Raw genomic sequence first — 18,428 nt, forward strand, 5'->3', positions numbered from 1 at the left:
TTGTACAAGCTTGGAGTGGAGATGAAAGGAAATGACTAATTCAGAAGGTGCATGAATCTCAGCAGAAGTTGCTGCTTCCACATGAAGGAGTGGTTTGCCATCACTTGGCAAGCAGAGACTGGTGTACGTATTTGTCCTCCAGCATTGAAAAAGAGGAGAATGCAGGTGCATGAACCTTCGATGAACCCTCCCAGCTCCTTCTGAGGACGGGTTGCTGCTGCAATAGTATTAGCACAAGAGCTTGTCTGTAGAGACAAGCTGAGCTCACTCCGTTGTCGTGAGTTCAGGAACATGTTGGTACAGCCCTCTCTGTTCAGCCCTGAGGAGACTGAGAGCCTGGCGAGACCGGCAGAGACACAGAGCCTCTACTCAATGGAGCAGTCCCACACTGCCCACTGTGCCTATGATGAAGTACACTTGACAGGCGATGAATCACGGTAACCTCCCTAGCTGCCGTAATGTTTCCATTGCAGTTGAATCTACATCCCTATTTATTGTGATGTTTTATCTTGCAGGTTTTAAATATGATGTATTAAAACACAGTGCAGTGTAATCCAAATGCAATGAGGCAAGTAACTGTAACAGCCAAAATTAGGATACAAAGAACAATGTATTTCAAATTAAGTGGGAACAAGATTACTTGTTAGCTGAAAATAATGAGCACCTTCAGTGCCTTATGTGCATGCAAATGATAGGTGTGCCAAAGGAATATAATATCAGCTGACATTACAAAACCTACCACCACAGAACATAAGAGAAGTGCATTGGAGAACATAATCATTACAGAATTAAAAAGAAATTCCTCCAAAATCAACATGACAAGCAAAGAAGTATGCTGATTTAACCTGCCACTGCACAAACTGAAGGCCTAGCTACCCTCTATGAGACATGTCAAGTGGACACCTGAAATGGGATGGTGAGCCAGAAAAAAGCGTGCAGATAGAATGTTCTCTGCATTTATGGGTAAAAATATAAATAAATAAAATAAATGTAACAAATCATGGAAGTTTGTTATCATTTCATGTAACTAGAGCAAGCAGAATATTTGCAATCACGCACTCAAAATCTGAGAACAATCACAGAAAAACCTAAGCACTGGTCTTGACTTTGGATGAGACCGCTAACACGGGTGAAATCAGGCAGTTGTTAAATTTCAGCTTAGCTATTGCTAATTTAATTAGCTATATGTATATTAGGTTTTCTTTGTAAAACCAGTGAGACAGTTCTTTCTGTCAGTAGCTCATATAAGTTTTCAAAACTCCCTTGCCACAAGTAATGACAAGCAGTGACTGTCTAGAAAAGTCAGTTAATGAGTATGCTGAAAAGAAATCAGAGCTGAATGTCTTATATCACTGCACGGTAAGCTATTAGACAATGCTAAATCTAAGAAACAAGGAACATGAAGACTACTATTATATGGTTAACCTCATTCACAGAAGAAATAGTGCACATAGGCACAGCAAATCTATCAAATATCTTAAAGAGGTGAATCCGAACTATGGGAATTTACCCCCTCACTCAAAAAGTTGAGTGACTGTGTTCAGGGAAGCTGCCTTCCACACTTTTCCAAATGTGCATGTCTTTAAAAAGAAAGGGCAAATAATACATTTCAGTTATAACAGCCTTTCTCTGCTCAGTGGTCTTCCTACTAGCTCTTTCCTACTAGCTCTGGTCTGCATGGTGCCTAAATCCAAGAGAGCTAGTCAGGTCTCCTATTATCCAAGGAAGAGCTTAAAACTTACTAAAATTTCCACATTGGACTGCAAAATCTGCTACAGAGACTCTCATACTTAGATACTTAGACGTATCCCAAAATGAACTCTTAAAGTTGTAATTGAGAAAGAAGTGTCTAAACTCATCCCCAGAGAGCCCATTCCCACAAATAGCACTGAGTTTAGCTCAAAATCCATTCAGTGCTCCCAGTTGACATTAGCAGTCTTATCCTGCCTGTGGAGAGAGCTCTTCCAGAAGACTGCTCTCACCAGCAGCTGAGAGAATAGCTTAGGATGAGGTCCACATCTGCCCTCCTGGTAACTTGCAGTAATTCATGAGCTAGGGATAATATTTACATTTTCCATTATGGACTTGAATAAACTGGAAATAGAACTTGCATCCCAAACTTCTCATTTCAAAGGAGTATTTTCAGCAGCAGGAGATAGGGAGTTTGGGTCTGTTTTGATATTCTTTGAACTTCTACTTACTCCTAAAAACTTCTTGGTGGCCAAAGACACTTCTGGCAAGGCCAAATCTGCTAACTCTTCAGATGATTTCAATACCATTTTCCATTGATGAGCTCCAAGTTGATCTCCACTTCAGTATAGGGGACTCCTGAATCAGCTGGTGGTCCAATGCACTTGTGGCAGAGATGCCAGTGCCTCGTACAGGTGCACTGAATTCCTTTTTACAAGGGCTTACAGTTTTTCATTGACTGTGAAAGAAATCTTGCCATAGTATTTTTGGCACTGCGGTGTTTCATGTCCAGATACAGAAATAACTTTTATGCACAACAGTGATGCATGGGCTTTTCAGCTTTTTTCTTAAGGAAGGATTTCATTTCCTCCCTGAAAAAAACGTTGCAGTGAAGTACCGTTCACTGTGCAGAAGCACATGCCTCTGTGAAAGTATGCTCCCAGAAAGAAAAATCTCAAAAACCAAAATATTGCAACAAGCCAAGAAGCGATACTCTTGACTGTCAATTCATATTCACCCCTCTGAATATTGACACTGACATTTAGGGAGAAAATACTTGTAAGAAGCAGTTCTCTTATTTAATGATACTGCATTCATTATACCCCTTCGATAAATAAAATCTAAGTGATCCCTCTCACAGGAGTATGTTCCTATCTGTGATCTGTAGTTCTGTCCCAAATCTGGCATCTAATATTCTCCTCTGGTACCCCTCCACTGCATTAGCTTGGACTACAGTGCCTCCTCCGTGTGCTACCTGATCAGGGTATGTTCCTGGTTTAGCTCTATCCGGACCTACAGTCAGCCTCAAAGAAAAAAAAATAAAAATAAAATGTTCCTGTATTAGGTGAAAAGACTGACGCCTTCCCTATGCCTGGGGAGCCTGGCTGGTTCTAGACATTTAACCATTCCTTTATTTCACAACCTCTTCAACTGCCAAAATGTGTGTTGTTGTTGTTTTCACATCAAGACAGAATTTTCAATCAGCCAGTTAAAGCTATGCCTGCTTTTTGTCCCTCGGGAGTGGGTATTAAAATAGTATCAAACTCAAAAGACACACCAATTTCAACATCAAATCCAGAAAGCAGCAGTTTTCGTCTCAACAGAGAGACCTTTCTCGGGAGAAAACTTTTATAATGTAAATACCAGATCCAAAATAGCCTTGGAAAGTCAGATAGTTTTGCTCCTTTTAACAAGTGCCATCAAGTAAATCTTCAAATGAGCCTCTAAATATAATTCAGTTAGAATTACAAAGCAAATTATCACAAAAGATATTTTAGAGGGGTATCAGTGTGGTTGAAAAGTATCAAAACATTAGTTACTTCTTGACAGAAAAACATCCTTTCCTTCGCTCCTGCTGCTCAATTCTTTCTGTTTCAGCCTGACAGCCCTGCAGTCAATCACACAAGCAGGAAAACTCCCCTTGGTGTAGTTACAGTATTGGAAATTCAGGTATTAGATCTCAGCAGGTATTTTGAAATGTTTTTTCCAAGATTAAAATAGTAAATGATTTTTGGTTGGGATTCACTACCCCTTTTTAAAATACTGCTTTTGTCAAAATTGACTTTTTTTTCCCTATTCTATACGAACTCTTTGTAATGGCTGCTGGCATCAATCAGCCACTCTTAATGCTTCTCCAACATACGTGAAATTAGTTATTTTAATGGCAGCACTTTTCAGATTATCAGTCACATCTATGACCATTCTCCCTCCTGCTTCTGCACAGATAAAACAGTTAGCTCAAAGAAAGAAATACACAGAAAAAGCATAAGTTTATTACAGCCTATAAATCATGCATACAGATTCACTTATCTGCCACGGATTTCAAAACATGGATTTCATTTTTTAAAAGTATCTGAAAACAAGCAGTATTTTTGTTTTGCAGTTTTTCTACCATAGGATCGGATAAAAAAGCTTTTTTTTTTGATCAGCTAAAACATAATGTCAAAGTACCACAACAATAAGCCTTTAACAGACAAAGGATCTTTGCTTTTACCAGGGTATGTGACAGAATACCATGTTAAGAAAATACGTGTTTTGGATAAAACGAATATCATCTTCGGTGCTTTAAGAACTTGATATATTTTCATGTGTTTATTTCACTTTTAATTTCATGTAAATCATTAATAGAGACGGAATAACTCTCTTAGTATAGTTGTCTTTTTAAAGTCTTCATTCGAAAATGTATGGCCAGATCGGCAGCTAGTATAATGCAACCAACTCTATTCTCAGCATTTTCACTGGCTGAAAATATGGCCAATATATGAAAAAAATGCTTGGCGGAATTACTGGGGAACAATAATTATATTTCTGACGAGTAAGGCAAGGATTGGATGCTGATGCTGCAGGCTACTCAAGGATGGTTAATTGTATTCATGAACTATTTGTAAGACAGCAAGCTGCCAAAACCTCAGACATTTCCAACATGGTAATTCTGGAATGCTGTAGTAAATAGGAAAAAACAGATGTCATAATGTGTTTCATCTAGTTTAAAACTTAACATGTAATTAACTTAATGGCTTGACAATAGCTGATGTAGCAACAAATATAATGCAATTGAATTAGTACCTCATTACGACTTCATGTTTTTCTACATACGCATTACAAAAAAAAAAGATCAGATTTTGAGACATTGGTATATTTTATAGTGACTGTCCTTGAAATGCAATCACATGTAATACTTGCTTTGTATTTCACCACTTGTGGAAATTGTTTCACTTTTATAACACTGTACTTTCTGTACCATTTTCATTACATCCCTAGTGAAAGCTGATCCTTGGTTTAATTGTTTCAAATGCTTATATCTAGGCACTTGGACTTTTACACTCATTATGTGGTATAAAGGTTTCATTTTCTTTATCTTTTGTACTGCTTGGCTGTTTGTCCAAAGTGTAGGCGATTATCACAGTGCTTTCACATCTGTTCTTACGGTAGACTTCAGGTGGTCTGTTTTAGGCGCAAAGCAGCATGTTGTGACAGAGGCCTGTGCATGTATTATTTTGGACTTCCCAAAGGCTTCTCAAGGTATTATTAGGGTTTCCCACCTGCTAGTGCTGCAGGATGAAAAACGGCAAGTGTACACCAAGGCAGGATGTTTAAAAAAAAAAAAAAAGAAAGAAGGAAAGAAATACCAACACCAAACCCAGACTTTCTTTTTCATTACAGAACCCAACCTAATTGCCTACCCTGCAATTTCTGAGGCAGTTTCCTATGGGCAGTTTTTGTTCAGAAAAAGTAAAAGTACATTTTGAGGTTAGAGCAATGTAGTCAAATTAAATAGGAAAAAAAATAACAACTTTGAACTATGAAGTTGATTTTTCAAGTGACTCACCTGAAACCTGTTACAGCAAAGTCTAGAAGGAAAAAGGTCTAACTGGCCTAATACGGATCCTACTGAAATTTAGCACTACTTTCCATTCATGTAGATGAGGTCCTTAACGCTAGTAAGAAAGTGAGCTTGGTTCCAATGGCCCTCTGCTGCTGCGGGTATCTACAGCTTGCTTATCCACCACGCAGTGAAAGAGGGGTCAGTAAAAAGGAATCTGAAACCTGATCTAGTGCTGAGGAATGCCTTTTGAATGTGTCATTTGTACCTAGTAATTACTTCTGGGAGGTGTGAACGTTTTGCATGAGTCTTCACTCAAAACCTGAAACTGACCGTGAAGAGTAGTAAAAAAGTTATGCAAGCCTTCATGCAATTAAGCAAAGTAATTTCAAAAAGATAATTATATACTTCTTAAACTGTACATTATGATATCCAATAAAACGCGTCACGTATCTGTTGGACATTCCTTGTTTCACTTTACATTAAGGTCCATCCATTTTCTGGATATTAAAGTTATCTACAAATTTCTGTATATATTTGTTTTTAGATCTTGCAAACTTGGGTGATCTTTTTTGTTCTTAGACTACATTTATTCCCTTACGGACGTTGCTCTGTCTCCATTTCTAAAATGCTGAATGCGCAGACTGTTTCTATCAAGCATTTTATACGAACAGTTTATGAAGTGTGAACAATAGGGGACTGATTGGTTATCATGAATTTCAAAGTTAACAGATACAGAACCCCTGCTCAGGGAAAATCGGCTTTTTATTGCACCTAGCAGGAAATTTTAGAGAATATTATAAACTGACCAATTTCAAGGAAGTAAGATGTGTGTCTGATGGTAAAATGCTTACAAGCCACGATTATTGTAATGCTGAATTGCTGTGCAACTCCTCCTTTAGTATACTCCTGAACAGGAAAAAATACTACATGGTGAACCTTATATACATTTAAAAAAAAAATAAAAATTCATTGGAGACCCTTTCCAGCAGGGGTCAGAATGAAAAAGGGAAACAGTGGCACTTGCTGAGGCTGACGGCTAAAGGCAAAAATTCGTCAGTCATTCAGTCGGTTCAGCATTCTTTTCAGCACAAATCATTTCGTCTTGATTTTCCAAACACATGTTGTTACCTACAGTACACACCCAAGTAGTTAGTATAGATTGTCACAGAGGGGCAACACAAAACATTCCCTTAGAGAACTTCCACCTTTGATAGCAGTTCTGAAAGGAAAGGCCACTGACTGGAGTTAGCATGCTCTATCCTTACAACTTTTCAGAGAAAAAGTTCATTAGCTGCTTCACATGCCAAGGGACCAGCTGTCCTTGGAGCAGGTCTGATTGACCAGGAGGACAAGTGGGAAATAAGCTCACAGCACTGCCAGGATGGCATATGGTCATGTACCAGCTGTTTCTGAAATGCTTGCCAAAGGGAGACCAGAATCTGGTTGGCTGTTAGGAAATAAAAACCCACAAAAAACAACAACAAGAAAACAAACAAACAAACAAACAAATCCACTATCAGTATTCCTTAGATCTGACCACAAAGCCAGGACTTGATTTGAAATGTCACACAGCAACTACGTGAATATTCAGAATAACCTGCCATTTGTTTGCATGCTCTGGCTTCTTCCATTAGGAGGACCCTGATATTCGGAGCATCTGGCCCTTCCATGGAGCTTTTGGCAGAAGAAAACTATAGAAAGGGTTAAATAAGGGAAGTGGATTTGTACTAGTGATATACATTACTAATACACTGACAATACGTGCAGGAGACCACGTGGAGATTGATTTAAACCGGAGCCAATTTTTACTACAGACAAATCCCAGGTGTCCCACATTTTACTATGTTATTTCTACCTTCAAAAGGGGAATTCAGATTCTGAGCTCACAAACAAAAGATTTGATTTTGGTTGGCGCGAGTCGTATTACATTGTTGGTGAAATGCTTTTGATAAACCAGTGGAGTGACTCAGCAGAAAACACCCAGCAGGATTTTTCCCCCAAGCTTTTCCGTTTTCAGTTTCAGCTTTTCTTAACAAGAAAATAACTTAAACAGTCACTAAATAGCTCAGAGAACGACTCTGCCCTTCCAGCACGGGGTTTAAAGTACTACTTTCTCTTTTGAGCTTTCCCATAATACTCGCTCGAGGTTCGGAGGGAACTGCACTGATCGGCTCCACGTTCATATGACATCAATTACTGCCTCGGCAGCATTTAAGAGAACGTCAGTAGCTCATGTAGCCACATAATCCTGCCTATTTAACTTTAAAAAACTTAGGCTTACTTGGCTAGCCTAAGCCAAATTTACAACTAAATTAGGTGCTTGGTAAGGGACGTTTAAAAAAAGATGAAGCCTAGCTAAAAAAAAAAAAGGGGAAAACTAGAGTAATGCTGCTCTTGTGTCACAAACAGAGGCTGGGAGGCAGCAGCTACTACCTTGGCCTGCATTCATGGTTTATGAGACATGGTTTTATGTACAGGCTTAACTCGTCGAAAGGCCTGCATCCGGGGCGCGGGCATCAATCTTTCAAAGGTGAGCTTGGTTCCAGTGGCTGAGGGAAGATTTTGTTCGCACAAGAGGCGCAGTGTTGGCCAATTTCGATGACACACCTCGCTGCGGATCTCTGAGAACCACACGTTCAGCTGTGAATAAAAGGAAAGCAAGCCTCCGGATTATGCACGGACAGAGGCCTTACTTTGACATCTTACGTAATATTGACTTTCCTCTGACCTGGACGTGCTCATACACCCGAGAAACGCACAGACCTAATGCGCACCCAAAAAGGGCGTTATTATTTTCCCAATTAACCCGCGGTAACTAGCACTTGGGTGCGCCTTTTGTCATATTTTCGGTCCTGCGGTGGCCCATTTCTAACGACGTACTATACTAAGAACCCCCTCACTCCCCGGCGGCGCCTACAGCCCCGATCCGGGCGGCATTTTATGGCAGGGAACCGAAGTTTCACGGCTCCCTAACGAAACCCAGCCTCCAGCGGCACCCTCCCTCCCCGGGCGGGCTTCCCTTCAGCACCACCCTCACCCGCCAACCCCTCCCAGCGAGCCCTGTCACGACAAACTATCGCAATCCCCCGATTCCCTCCCCACCCCTCAGCGTCCCCACACAGCGCTCCCGCCACCCCCTTCCCCTCCGTCCCACCCCTACAGCCGCCCGTCGGCGGCGGGATCCGCGCCGCCCCGCGGGCGGAAGGATACAGGGAGGAGCCCGCGGCGCGGTCCGCCGGGGCGCTGCGGCTTGTTGCCTAGTGACGGAGCGGCCGCCCCCCCCCCCCCCCCCGCCCGTACCGCCTCACGGGGCAGGGCCCGGCCCCGGCCCGCCCGCCTCGCTCGGGGACGGCAGCAGCGGGACGGAGCCCGCCGCCGCCTCCTCCTCCTCCTCCACCTCCTCCTTCTTCTTCTTCTCCGCCTGCCACAGGCCCCGGGGCCCCGCTCTGCGCCGCCACGGCAGGTAACGACCCGCTGAGGAGAGCAGGAGGGGAGCGCCGGAGCCCGGCCCCGGTGTGGGGTTGGGGGGGGAGGAGGAGGAGGAGCTGTGGGGCCGGGGAGGGGAACGGCGGGGAAAGGGGGGAGGAAAGGGGAGCAAAAAGGGGGGCCGGGGGCTGGAGGCCGGCGGCGAGGCGGGGCCGGGGGCGCCCCGGTGCGAGCGGAGCCCTGGGGGCAGCCGGCGGCAGGTGAGCGTGGGCCGGGAGGAGAAGGAGGATGAGGAGGGTGAGGGATGAGGAGAGGCAGAGGAAGGCGGCTCCGGAGCCCGCTCGGAGGACAGGGGGGTGGCAGGGTTTGGGGGGGGAGCCCCGCGGCCGTGCCCTGCCCGGGGGCCGCTCCCCGGTTGCCTCCCCGCCGGGTCAGCGCCCCCCCCCGCCTCCCCTCCCGGTCCTTTTTTCCTCCCCCCAGCATTGTCCTTTAGGGGCCTACGGAAGGCAAAAGGCGGCCAGAAAGGCTCGGGCTGCCTCCGGAGGAGGAGGAGGAGGAGGAGGAGCCGTGCTGACGGGCGACTGATGGCAGCCGCATCCTATGGCCGCGCCGAGCTGCGCAGCCGGGGCGGGCCCGGCGGGGCCGCAGCCGCTGAGCGGCAGCGGGCGGGGCGGGGGGGCCAAGGTTTGGCGAAGGTTACAGCTCCTCGCAGGGCTGCCACGGCCCGGAGACCCCCGGCCGCACCCCCCCGGCCGCCTCCTGCTCCCAGGGATGGCCATTATACGGGTGGTGGACGCCCGGCCGTCCTCGGAAAGTTTGGGAGAAGTGGGAGCCCGCCGCCGCTCTGCCTTTGTGTTAATTGCTCGCTGCAGTACCCGGTGCTCAGCTGAAGGGTGACAGTGGTACGGGTTGCTCGTCCTTTTAGGAGAAGACATTGCTGTGCTTCCAGTGTTTTCTGTCCGGGTGTAATTTCGGGTGTAGCTTGGAGGTCCAGGATGTGAGGACAGCATGTTACAGGCAGTTGATTTCCCCCCCTGTAAACCTTTTAAACGTTTTGCTTTCTGCCCTTCCGTCGCACACTGTCTATTACTTCTCAGTCCCTGTGATGAAGTGGAAATTGCAGATCAAATTTGGTGTCTTGGCTGTCAAAAGTGAGCTCGCGATGATTCAGTAGATAATTGTGTAAAACAAACTACTCCACTGCAGTGCTTAAAACCCAAGTATTGCAGGCTGCTCGCAATCCGTGGCGGTCTGAAACAGCCTTCTTGAAAAATTTATTGTTTAGGACAAAAATATTCCCTATAAAAGTAAATGACATGTAACTTGATTGTTACTTGACATGTAACTCTACAGATTTTATTTTGTACTAATCCTCCATCTGCTGTTTCTTGTCAGTATGGATATGCTAAAATGGTAGCGTACAACCCCTCCCTTCCAATCAATACAGCACACTGTGTGCGTATCAGAACCCTCAGTCCCCAACACCAAGATGTAAGAGGGCACGTACGTAACAGATAGGATGAGTAGCACGTTGTCTGTAATGCTCGTCATGTTCAAAGGCTAAGGATTTTAGGGGACATCCCAGTTTGTGCGCTCCATTGAAAGCATCAGCAGTTTACATCCCCGCCATGTTCTGCCTAGCAGGTATTCCCACACGCTCCTGGAACTTTACCTCGAATCACTTGTTTTGTGCTCCGTTGGCGGCAGTGATCATTTCGGACCATAGATTCTGTATGTTTGCGTTAGGTACCTGACCCCACAGCCCTTCTGCTTATCAGCAGGTGAATCAGAAGGAGGGGAAGGGGCAAACAGATTTATATGTGACCCAAGAGGAAAAATAGGAGACCGTGAACATCTGTTACCTTAATTTGCTGATTTCACAGTCTGCACTCCCCATTGCTTTTCTTCTTGTTGCTATTCATTATTCTTCCAAGTAAGAGAAATTCCATAGGGGTAAAATGATGTCAGCATTTTCCTTTGCTAGCTTGCTGGGCGTTCTGGCAGGAACAGGGACAGAGGAAGATCTAGATACTGCTCATAACTTAGCGTCAACTCCATTGTTTGTCCTTCTTGAGCATCTTGTTCCTAGGTGAATAGGAGCAACGAAGGAAGCCAATAGGTTGGTTTTATAATTAGCACGGGTGAATTTTCTGTGGAATTTTCCTAGTTGTTAGGTTTAGTGCTGTAGAGTCAGAATAGACTTTTTCTATCTGTTTAGCTAATTCCCAGCAAAATCATCTGTTGGTTTAGACTCTGCTTAAAGAAGTATGCAGAATGCATAGTGGTGGATGTTGAAAGTGGTATGTGCTAAATATTTCCTTAAAATCCATCTAAATGTTAATATATTCAAAGAATATATGTATAGATATATTTAAATCCAGGGGTTTCTGTGGATTGTGAGAGAGAAGGACCCTTATTTCCTGCTACCCTTTTTTCTTCCTTAAGACGTGCATTGATAGCATAAGTTTCATACGTGTCCGATGGAATGATTATGTGGAGCCCCTAAAATTGTCTAATGGTAATGACAGCTAATGGCTAATAACTGCAGGTAATAACTTCCTACCGTAAGATGATGAGTAATAACGTCTGGTAAAGCAGAATGTGATGAGGGCAGCAAGACTTGGGATTCCTGTAGGCTAAGAGAAGTAGCAGGGACTATTCTAGTTATCTGTGCTGCTCGTGGAGCCTGGAATGCAGGTGATCTTCTGGAAGCTCTTTAACGTGCCCTGTTTCTTGGGGTACTTTCTTCTGTACTGGGGGACAGAGGTTGGAATCCTTCGCTTCAGTCCAAGACCAATGACAGGCTGCGTAGGTCATTTGGAAACATAATTATTGAAATGAGTTGTCTTCTGTTTGCTTTGTTCTGTTTTTTTTTTTTTTCCCCCCAAGAAATTTTCTCAGTAAAGTTAATTTCATGATGCAAAATAAAAATGTTCAAATGAATATTTGAATGCTCGGTTGCATTTGAGTAGATAGATAAAACGAAAATTGGCTGTTATGAGGGAAAAGCATGTTTTCTTTTTAATTTGGAAACCATTTACCAGATTTTTCTAGGCAGAAATATCAGCTAACTGCAGGACTTCTCGAATGCTTTAGTAGAAAGAGATCTATACCAGCCAGTTACAACATTTTTACTGTAAGGGATCTTGTACTTTCCCAGCAGCTGTTTGGGTGCATTTATGATGGTTGTTGAGGGATCCAATGTGCATTTTATTGGCCATGACAGTTTTTTTGTTGTTCTTTTTTGAACATTCAGTAAAAAGATTCTCCTTTCACAAGCTTCTTACTAAAAGTTCTTTCTCTAGCTATATTGGAAGCTACTGAGAATTTTGGATTTTTAATGTGCTATTTCCGTTCTAATTTCACATGCAAGTATCTGGATTTACCCCCATAAAACTGTTTCTTGGTTATCTAGATTCTGTTTATAATCTAGTATCTGTACATCTACTTGGGCACCTGTCCTTCCAAGAGTTTGATTTCCAAGGAAGCAGTGTGGACACTCAATTATAGATTTAATTTCATTTTTAACTTTTTTTTGTTGAGTGTAAATTAATTTAAATTCATTTTACTGTTATGATATTATATACAGTAAATTTAATTATATCCTGCTGAGTTTATGCATAGTCTGTATGCAGGCTTGCTATAAAAATGTTCATTTTTAATGTAATTTGGGAATGTTTAAATTTCTCATTTTAGTGATTTAGTGTCTTGAGGAGGAAGTTTCAAACATACAGTCAACGTGAGCTTTACTCACGGCTCTAACTTTGTAGGTCTTATTCGAGAAAAGATTGCAGGTGAAAACTTACTCTCTGTGCCAAAAGAAAAAAACATTTAGAAATTAAATTGTAATAGGGATAAGATCTGAATATTGTTTTTTGTACTTTCTGTAACTTAAAAAAAAAAAATCTTCCCCATGTCATTATTAAATTGATGTAAAAGTACCAAGGGAACAAGGCGTGCTCAATGGAGCGCTGGGCTGGGCTGGACGAGACCGGCATTTTCCTATCAGCTGTGTCACGGAGTGAATCGAAGCACATTGTTTCATCTTAACGTGCCTGTGTTTGAGATGCTGGATGGAAAGGAGGAGCTGTTAAGCCATTCATATGTTACTAAATTGGGTGTGGGTTGGGTTTTCGCTGCTGTTTTGGAGACTCAGTTCGATGAGCAAGTCGGGTTGTAGAAAAGTTGTGTAGTCGTGCTGCAGGAGGGGCCGTGCGTCCCGTTAAAGAAAGTGCAGATAAGAGAGTAAGAGATTAGGGGCTAGCTGAAGGCCAGAGAAAATAAAGCCGTTTTCATAAGATTGTGTAGTTTTACCATCAGAACAGCGGGGCTGAGTTGCAAGATACTCTCTGCAAGGTTATCCCAGGTAATGTTAGCTTAGTCAAGATTTGGATTGAGATAATCTTTAACAGTAAAGTGGCAAAACACGCTCAAACATACACAGAGTGATTAAAGAATTTTTTTTCTTAAAAAGCATATATGACACATCCTAAATGACCAAAATAAAATGTTTTTTTAGCCTAAAGGAAAAAGGCTGCTCGAAGCATCGCTAATGAAGAAATCAGGAATGCATATTGCTGCCACTGAATGAGTAATTAATTCTCACTAAATCCTTGTGACACCGTAATCTGTTATTACAAATTTGAAACAAATTTGAAGACTCTGTGGCTGAGTGGGAGTGCAACCTTAAAACAGGACAGGGAATTTGGGGTGCTGGAGTGTCCTGAAAGAAACAGAGCTGGCGTCCAGTGGTTTGTCTGAGTGGTGACCTTCCTTAGGAAATTGAAGGAATAGCTTCTGCTTTTTCATGGTGTTTTAATTCAGCTGGCTGAAGGTTTTGAGCTAATGATTGTTACTAGTTAGCTAAAGGTTGCTGTTGGGTGACGTTCATTCTGGTTCTGTCTTCTGGGGTAGAAGTTCGCTCTGCTGCTTGTATGGCCGCTGTGCGCGGCAGGGGCACGGAATGACCCAGGGGACTTCTTGCCTTAAGTCTCCTATTGAAGTCTTTGGAACTGCTTTGCTGGAGGTCACGTTGAGTTGTGTGGGGTGACACGAGTTGTAAAATGATTCTGTAGCTCCAGCTGTTAGTTTAATTTTCACATTTATGTAGATGGTTTTTTTCGCCAGCTACTCAGAACAGGATATCTTATCGGCTTGAGAAAAACCTCAGAGTTCCAGTTTTTAGTAACTTTGAACTTGAGTTGTGAAAGAAATACCTTGGTTAACAGCACAGTAACTTCCTTGAAGAGAAGTAATATAATGCTGAGCCGGTGTTTTTGTAAGAGTTTTTCTGCGGTGATGGTTAAATATTCTGTGTTTCAGTAAAAATACATTTTCCAGCTGTCCTTTGAAGTAGCAAACACTAAGTTTTGTTTTAAAAGCAATATTAACCTGTCCTACCTGCTTAGTTTGTAAACTTTTTTTTTGAATAATCAGTAGTATTTTTAAGGAATGTATTTAGTCATATAAGTGAGATAGAACATGGCAACAAATGGCAGCACCATTTTTAAGGAAGAAGAGGAAGAAAATTTTTTTCCCAAGGGTGTGACAATATAAACTGAACAAAATGCATATTAAAATGCAGTTGAATGCCAAAATATATATTAATTCTTTCCTTAATTGTTACTCTGTTCAAAATTGCCAAGTCTCCTGCTTCTGTACTCCATTTGATAAATATATGGAATTTTATTTACTAATACTTGGGATTAAAAATTAGAGGTGATAAGGGTGCAGGGGAAAAGCCAGTGCAACAATTTCCTTTGTAGCTCTGCCATATTTTCTTCACTGCAAAGTCAATATCTTCTCTGCTGGTTAATTCATAGAGCTTGGAAATTCAACTTTTAAGAGCTCTTCATTAGCATCGAGCTTCTCGTGCCTGAGATATTCTACATTTTTGCACAATTATTAATGAAAACCTTCTCTATATGTAGCTCCCAACTGAATTTATGATACCATTTTTTTAATGGAAAGAGATACTGAAAATACTGTATAGTCAGGCAAGTATATTTGTTTTTTAAACCCTTCATGGGGCTGTTTTTAAGCTTTTCAAAAAGACAGTAATGAACGCTTTGAATCACAGACCAAGTACAGAAAACCTCAACCAAATATAGAAGATTTCAATAGTAAGCATTCAGAGAAGAACCACATACAAGTTAATGAAATAAAGTAAAACGTATAGCGTGGTCATTACTGGGTACGGCTGGATTATTGACTCTGAAGGTATAAATAGCTGGAGAAATACCTCTGCCTTTAAATGGACAGTAGCTATTGCATGTCTGGAATTCATAATTCATTCTCCTTTTCCCTCCCCAGCTGAAAGATGCAAAGTATGCCTAAGACTAAATTTCATTTTAACTGAATTAAATGCTATACGGTTGCGTGAAGAGTGGCCACTGGGCAGTGAAGAGCACCCGATGCTTTATCGGGGTGGCCCCACTGCCGCTGGGGGGTGGTGCCCCATGAGTGTCTGTGCCTGTCAGCTTGGCAGGGCACACGGGTGGCTGTGTCCATCCTTGGAGAGGCTCTGAAGCTGGAGGCAGGTCTGCTGCGATGGACACCTGCAGGACTTTGGCCTCCAGGCCATTACCGCCTTCCTGGGGATGGGAGTTCAGGCTCCGGCTGAGAGCTGCTTGCTTGAGCTGCTCCAGAGGTTGGGCAAGGCATAGAGAAGGCAGGAGGCAGAGGGGTCAAAACAGTAGAGAGCGTGTGTCTGATCTTTCCGTGATGTGGCTGCATCCTTCTCAGTGGAAAGCCCCCCCTACGTTCTAGGTGGCAGAAAAATCAGTAGGTCTATTGAGATGCGAGTGGTAGGAAGCTTACAGGTTTTACGTGCCGAAAGTCCTGAAGATAAATGTCTCGGTGGGTTTAAAACGTGCCTCCTTTGTGATGTTAGTTATATATTTGGATTTGTTTTTTATTAACTCCGTTTCTCTTCTTAAACCTGAGAGAATTATCAAAGAGTGATGATGGTAATCAGTAATGTGCAGTCTGCTGCTTTTGTACATGCACATAGGAAAAGATAGAGCTTTTGATAAATATGTCCTTGTAAAAAATTCTCATGGGTTTGAACAAAAAAGACGGTCTCCTCCTTGAAGTTACAGCTAGACAGGGACTTCTCTCCGGCCCTGTAGCAGTCCATCCAAGCGTTCCCTGGGTGTAACAGACGTGAGGTGTGCTGCTGAGACCTGCAGTTTGAAATTGAAACACTTAAATCATACTGATACCTTCACTGGTAAAAAGAAACAAAGCAGAACTGTCGGAAAGCTGGTGTTGGCGCGGCACTTTGGAGGTGCGTGTGTGCCTTCCTCTGAACCAGCACCCCGTGTTCCTCTTGCATTCTCCACACCTTGGTGATCCGCAATATTGCAGGCTAGCTGCAGTGTGCTGTTAACCTCTCTGTTACCAAAACCTGTGGTTTTGTGACATCTCCAGGCTGCCGCTGCAGTGGGATTCTGCTTTTTTTAAGGCTGAGTCTGCTGAATTGCATGAAGGCGGCAGTGCCACTTCCTCTCTTACACCTGATGGAGAAATTTTGTGGCAACAAAAGTTGACCGCTTACTTGTGCTTTCTGAAGACCCACCCACCAAAAATGATTTTTCTTCGGTGTACGACAAACCGCTCCCACTCATCTGTGCAGCCACACAGTGGGTAGGTTTTGTACAAGGCCAGACTGCTGAGAGTCTCCTACCATTCCTTCCAAGTAAATGCTGGGACATCCTCCTGTGGTAGCAGTGTGCAGCTGAGGTGTGGTTTACGTTACCCTTTGTGTCGGCAGGTTTCCCCATGAAGGTGCTGCTGCTGGTGGTGTTCTTCTCTTGAAAGTGCGTTACTGCTAGGATAAAAGCCCTCGCTTCTAGATGTTTTTTTTTGTTGTTGTTTTTTACAAACTGGTACTTGTGCCAGCAGTAACAGTAATTGCTTCAAATTCTGTCAGTTACCTGTAGTTTCTTAAGTTCACTTTTAATGTAGAAAATATTAAAATTCCTTGTCTGTAGATTCCAAATTATATTTTTAAGCTTATTAAAAAAAAATCTTATTTCTAAGTTAGGTGATATGTGTACATGTTGCTTTTTTCAGATAGGATTTTAAGAAGACTGTAGTCTTGTTTAAACAAGTAAAATTTAGTTCAAGCACCAGTTCTAAATTTAGTTCAAAAGCTTTAACTTTAGTTCAAAATTCAGTTTTGGACAGCAACAAACTAAACTGGAAAAAAGGCTTTCTCATGGCAGCATATCTATATTTTTTGTGAAGAGGACCATTAGGATTGTATTGATAGATGGCTAACCTCGTTTGGACAAATTCTTACTGAAATGATGTAAATGTTGCCAATGTTAATGATGGCCGGCCAGTGAGGCAGTATTTCACTCCTGTAGCTTCATACATCTATAAACATCTTTTGGTTTATTAAAGCTGACAAATATATGAAAGTGTTTTTAACAGTAGAAAGTCCTGTTTATAATGAATACTGAAATTTTTGGAGATGTGGTTTTGGCAGAAGCGGGGGGAGCAGTTTACAAATATGCTGCCCTTAAACTTGTCTGGTATGGCCACACAACAGATGTGTGGCACCAGAAATTGCTTTATTTATCAGCTGCGTGAGTTTTATCAGAACTGCTCCGGACTCCCTGAAGTTAATGGAAAAGGATGTACTGGTTACATGCTGTAAAATGAGGTTGCTGCTTTTGGATTTTTTTTAATATATCTTTGATATTGAGCCTTGATCTCCTGAAAGTTTCCTGGGCAATGCTCTGAGACAACAGCACTCCTGTCTTGAAGACAAAACTTGCTCACTAACGCATTAAGACACTGTTGAAAGAAGTTCTGCAAAACTTGCCGACTGATAGGGCTTATGAGTTACATCCATACGTCCTGTTAGTGGAGAGCCACTTCCTATGTATTCACCATGTAAAGGCACTTCTTAGAAGTGTGCTGTACTAAGAGGAACCCTTTCAAAAGAGTCTGCTTGTGAAGCCACTTCCAGATCTTGTAATTCTGTAAAGCAATGAGGTTCTGATATGCGACGGACGTCGTGTGCCGTGACTGTTCACAGCATCCATAGGTTTTGCTGCTCAGTCATGCTTTTTCCTCTATCTCGCCTTTTTTAAACTAACAAATTGTACATCTCCCAGTTTATATCACACTTTTTGAGGAAGTGGATAACATCCAGCTTACCAAGAATATTGGCATCTCGGCTGTGCAGCTGGACCTTGTGCAGGCGCTTCAGCAGCGTACTCGGCAGGCCTCCGTGACTGTTCCCCCCAGCTGAGTTAGTGCTCTGCTCTCCGGCAGGATTGATGTTCTGACATCTTGTCACAAAGTTCATGTATGTTAATGTGCAGCTCTGCGAGTGGATCAGCTAATTGAACTCCTCCAGCTACTTTTCTTTGGAGTGGTGTTCTTGGTGAACATGAATGTTTTATGAGAACAACTGTACTGGTGCAGACAAAGGCTTTGTCAAATCCGGTACTCGTCTGCAGCAGCATCTGTA

The 18,428-nt window shown here is 42.6% G+C and overlaps 1 protein-coding gene and 1 long non-coding RNA gene across 4 annotated transcripts in view; one reads left to right on the forward strand and one right to left on the reverse strand.

Annotated features, from left to right (window-relative positions):
- Nucleotides 1-3,940: 3,940 nt before the first annotated feature.
- Nucleotides 3,941-8,954, reverse strand: LOC308195123. The gene is made up of 2 exons (XR_013951283.1): nt 8,816-8,954; nt 3,941-8,155 (listed from the first exon to the last, which is right to left on the reverse strand). It is a non-coding gene; the product is annotated as an uncharacterized lncRNA (long non-coding RNA).
- Nucleotides 8,842-18,428, forward strand: part of KIAA0232 — a 67,539-nt gene continuing 57,952 nt past the window's right edge. For 2 of the 3 annotated variants that reach the window (XM_080591993.1, XM_080591996.1), the window contains exon 1: nt 8,842-8,978. The gene's annotated coding sequence lies outside the window, so the exon portion shown is untranslated. Of the gene's footprint in view, nt 8,979-9,121; nt 9,202-18,428 lie in introns of those variants that run through there. The other variant, XM_080591994.1, reaches the window with a different exon arrangement.

This window comes from Anser brachyrhynchus (genome assembly GCF_964034855.1).
Source record: "Anser brachyrhynchus genome assembly, chromosome: 4".
NCBI lineage: Eukaryota > Metazoa > Chordata > Aves > Anseriformes > Anatidae > Anser > Anser brachyrhynchus.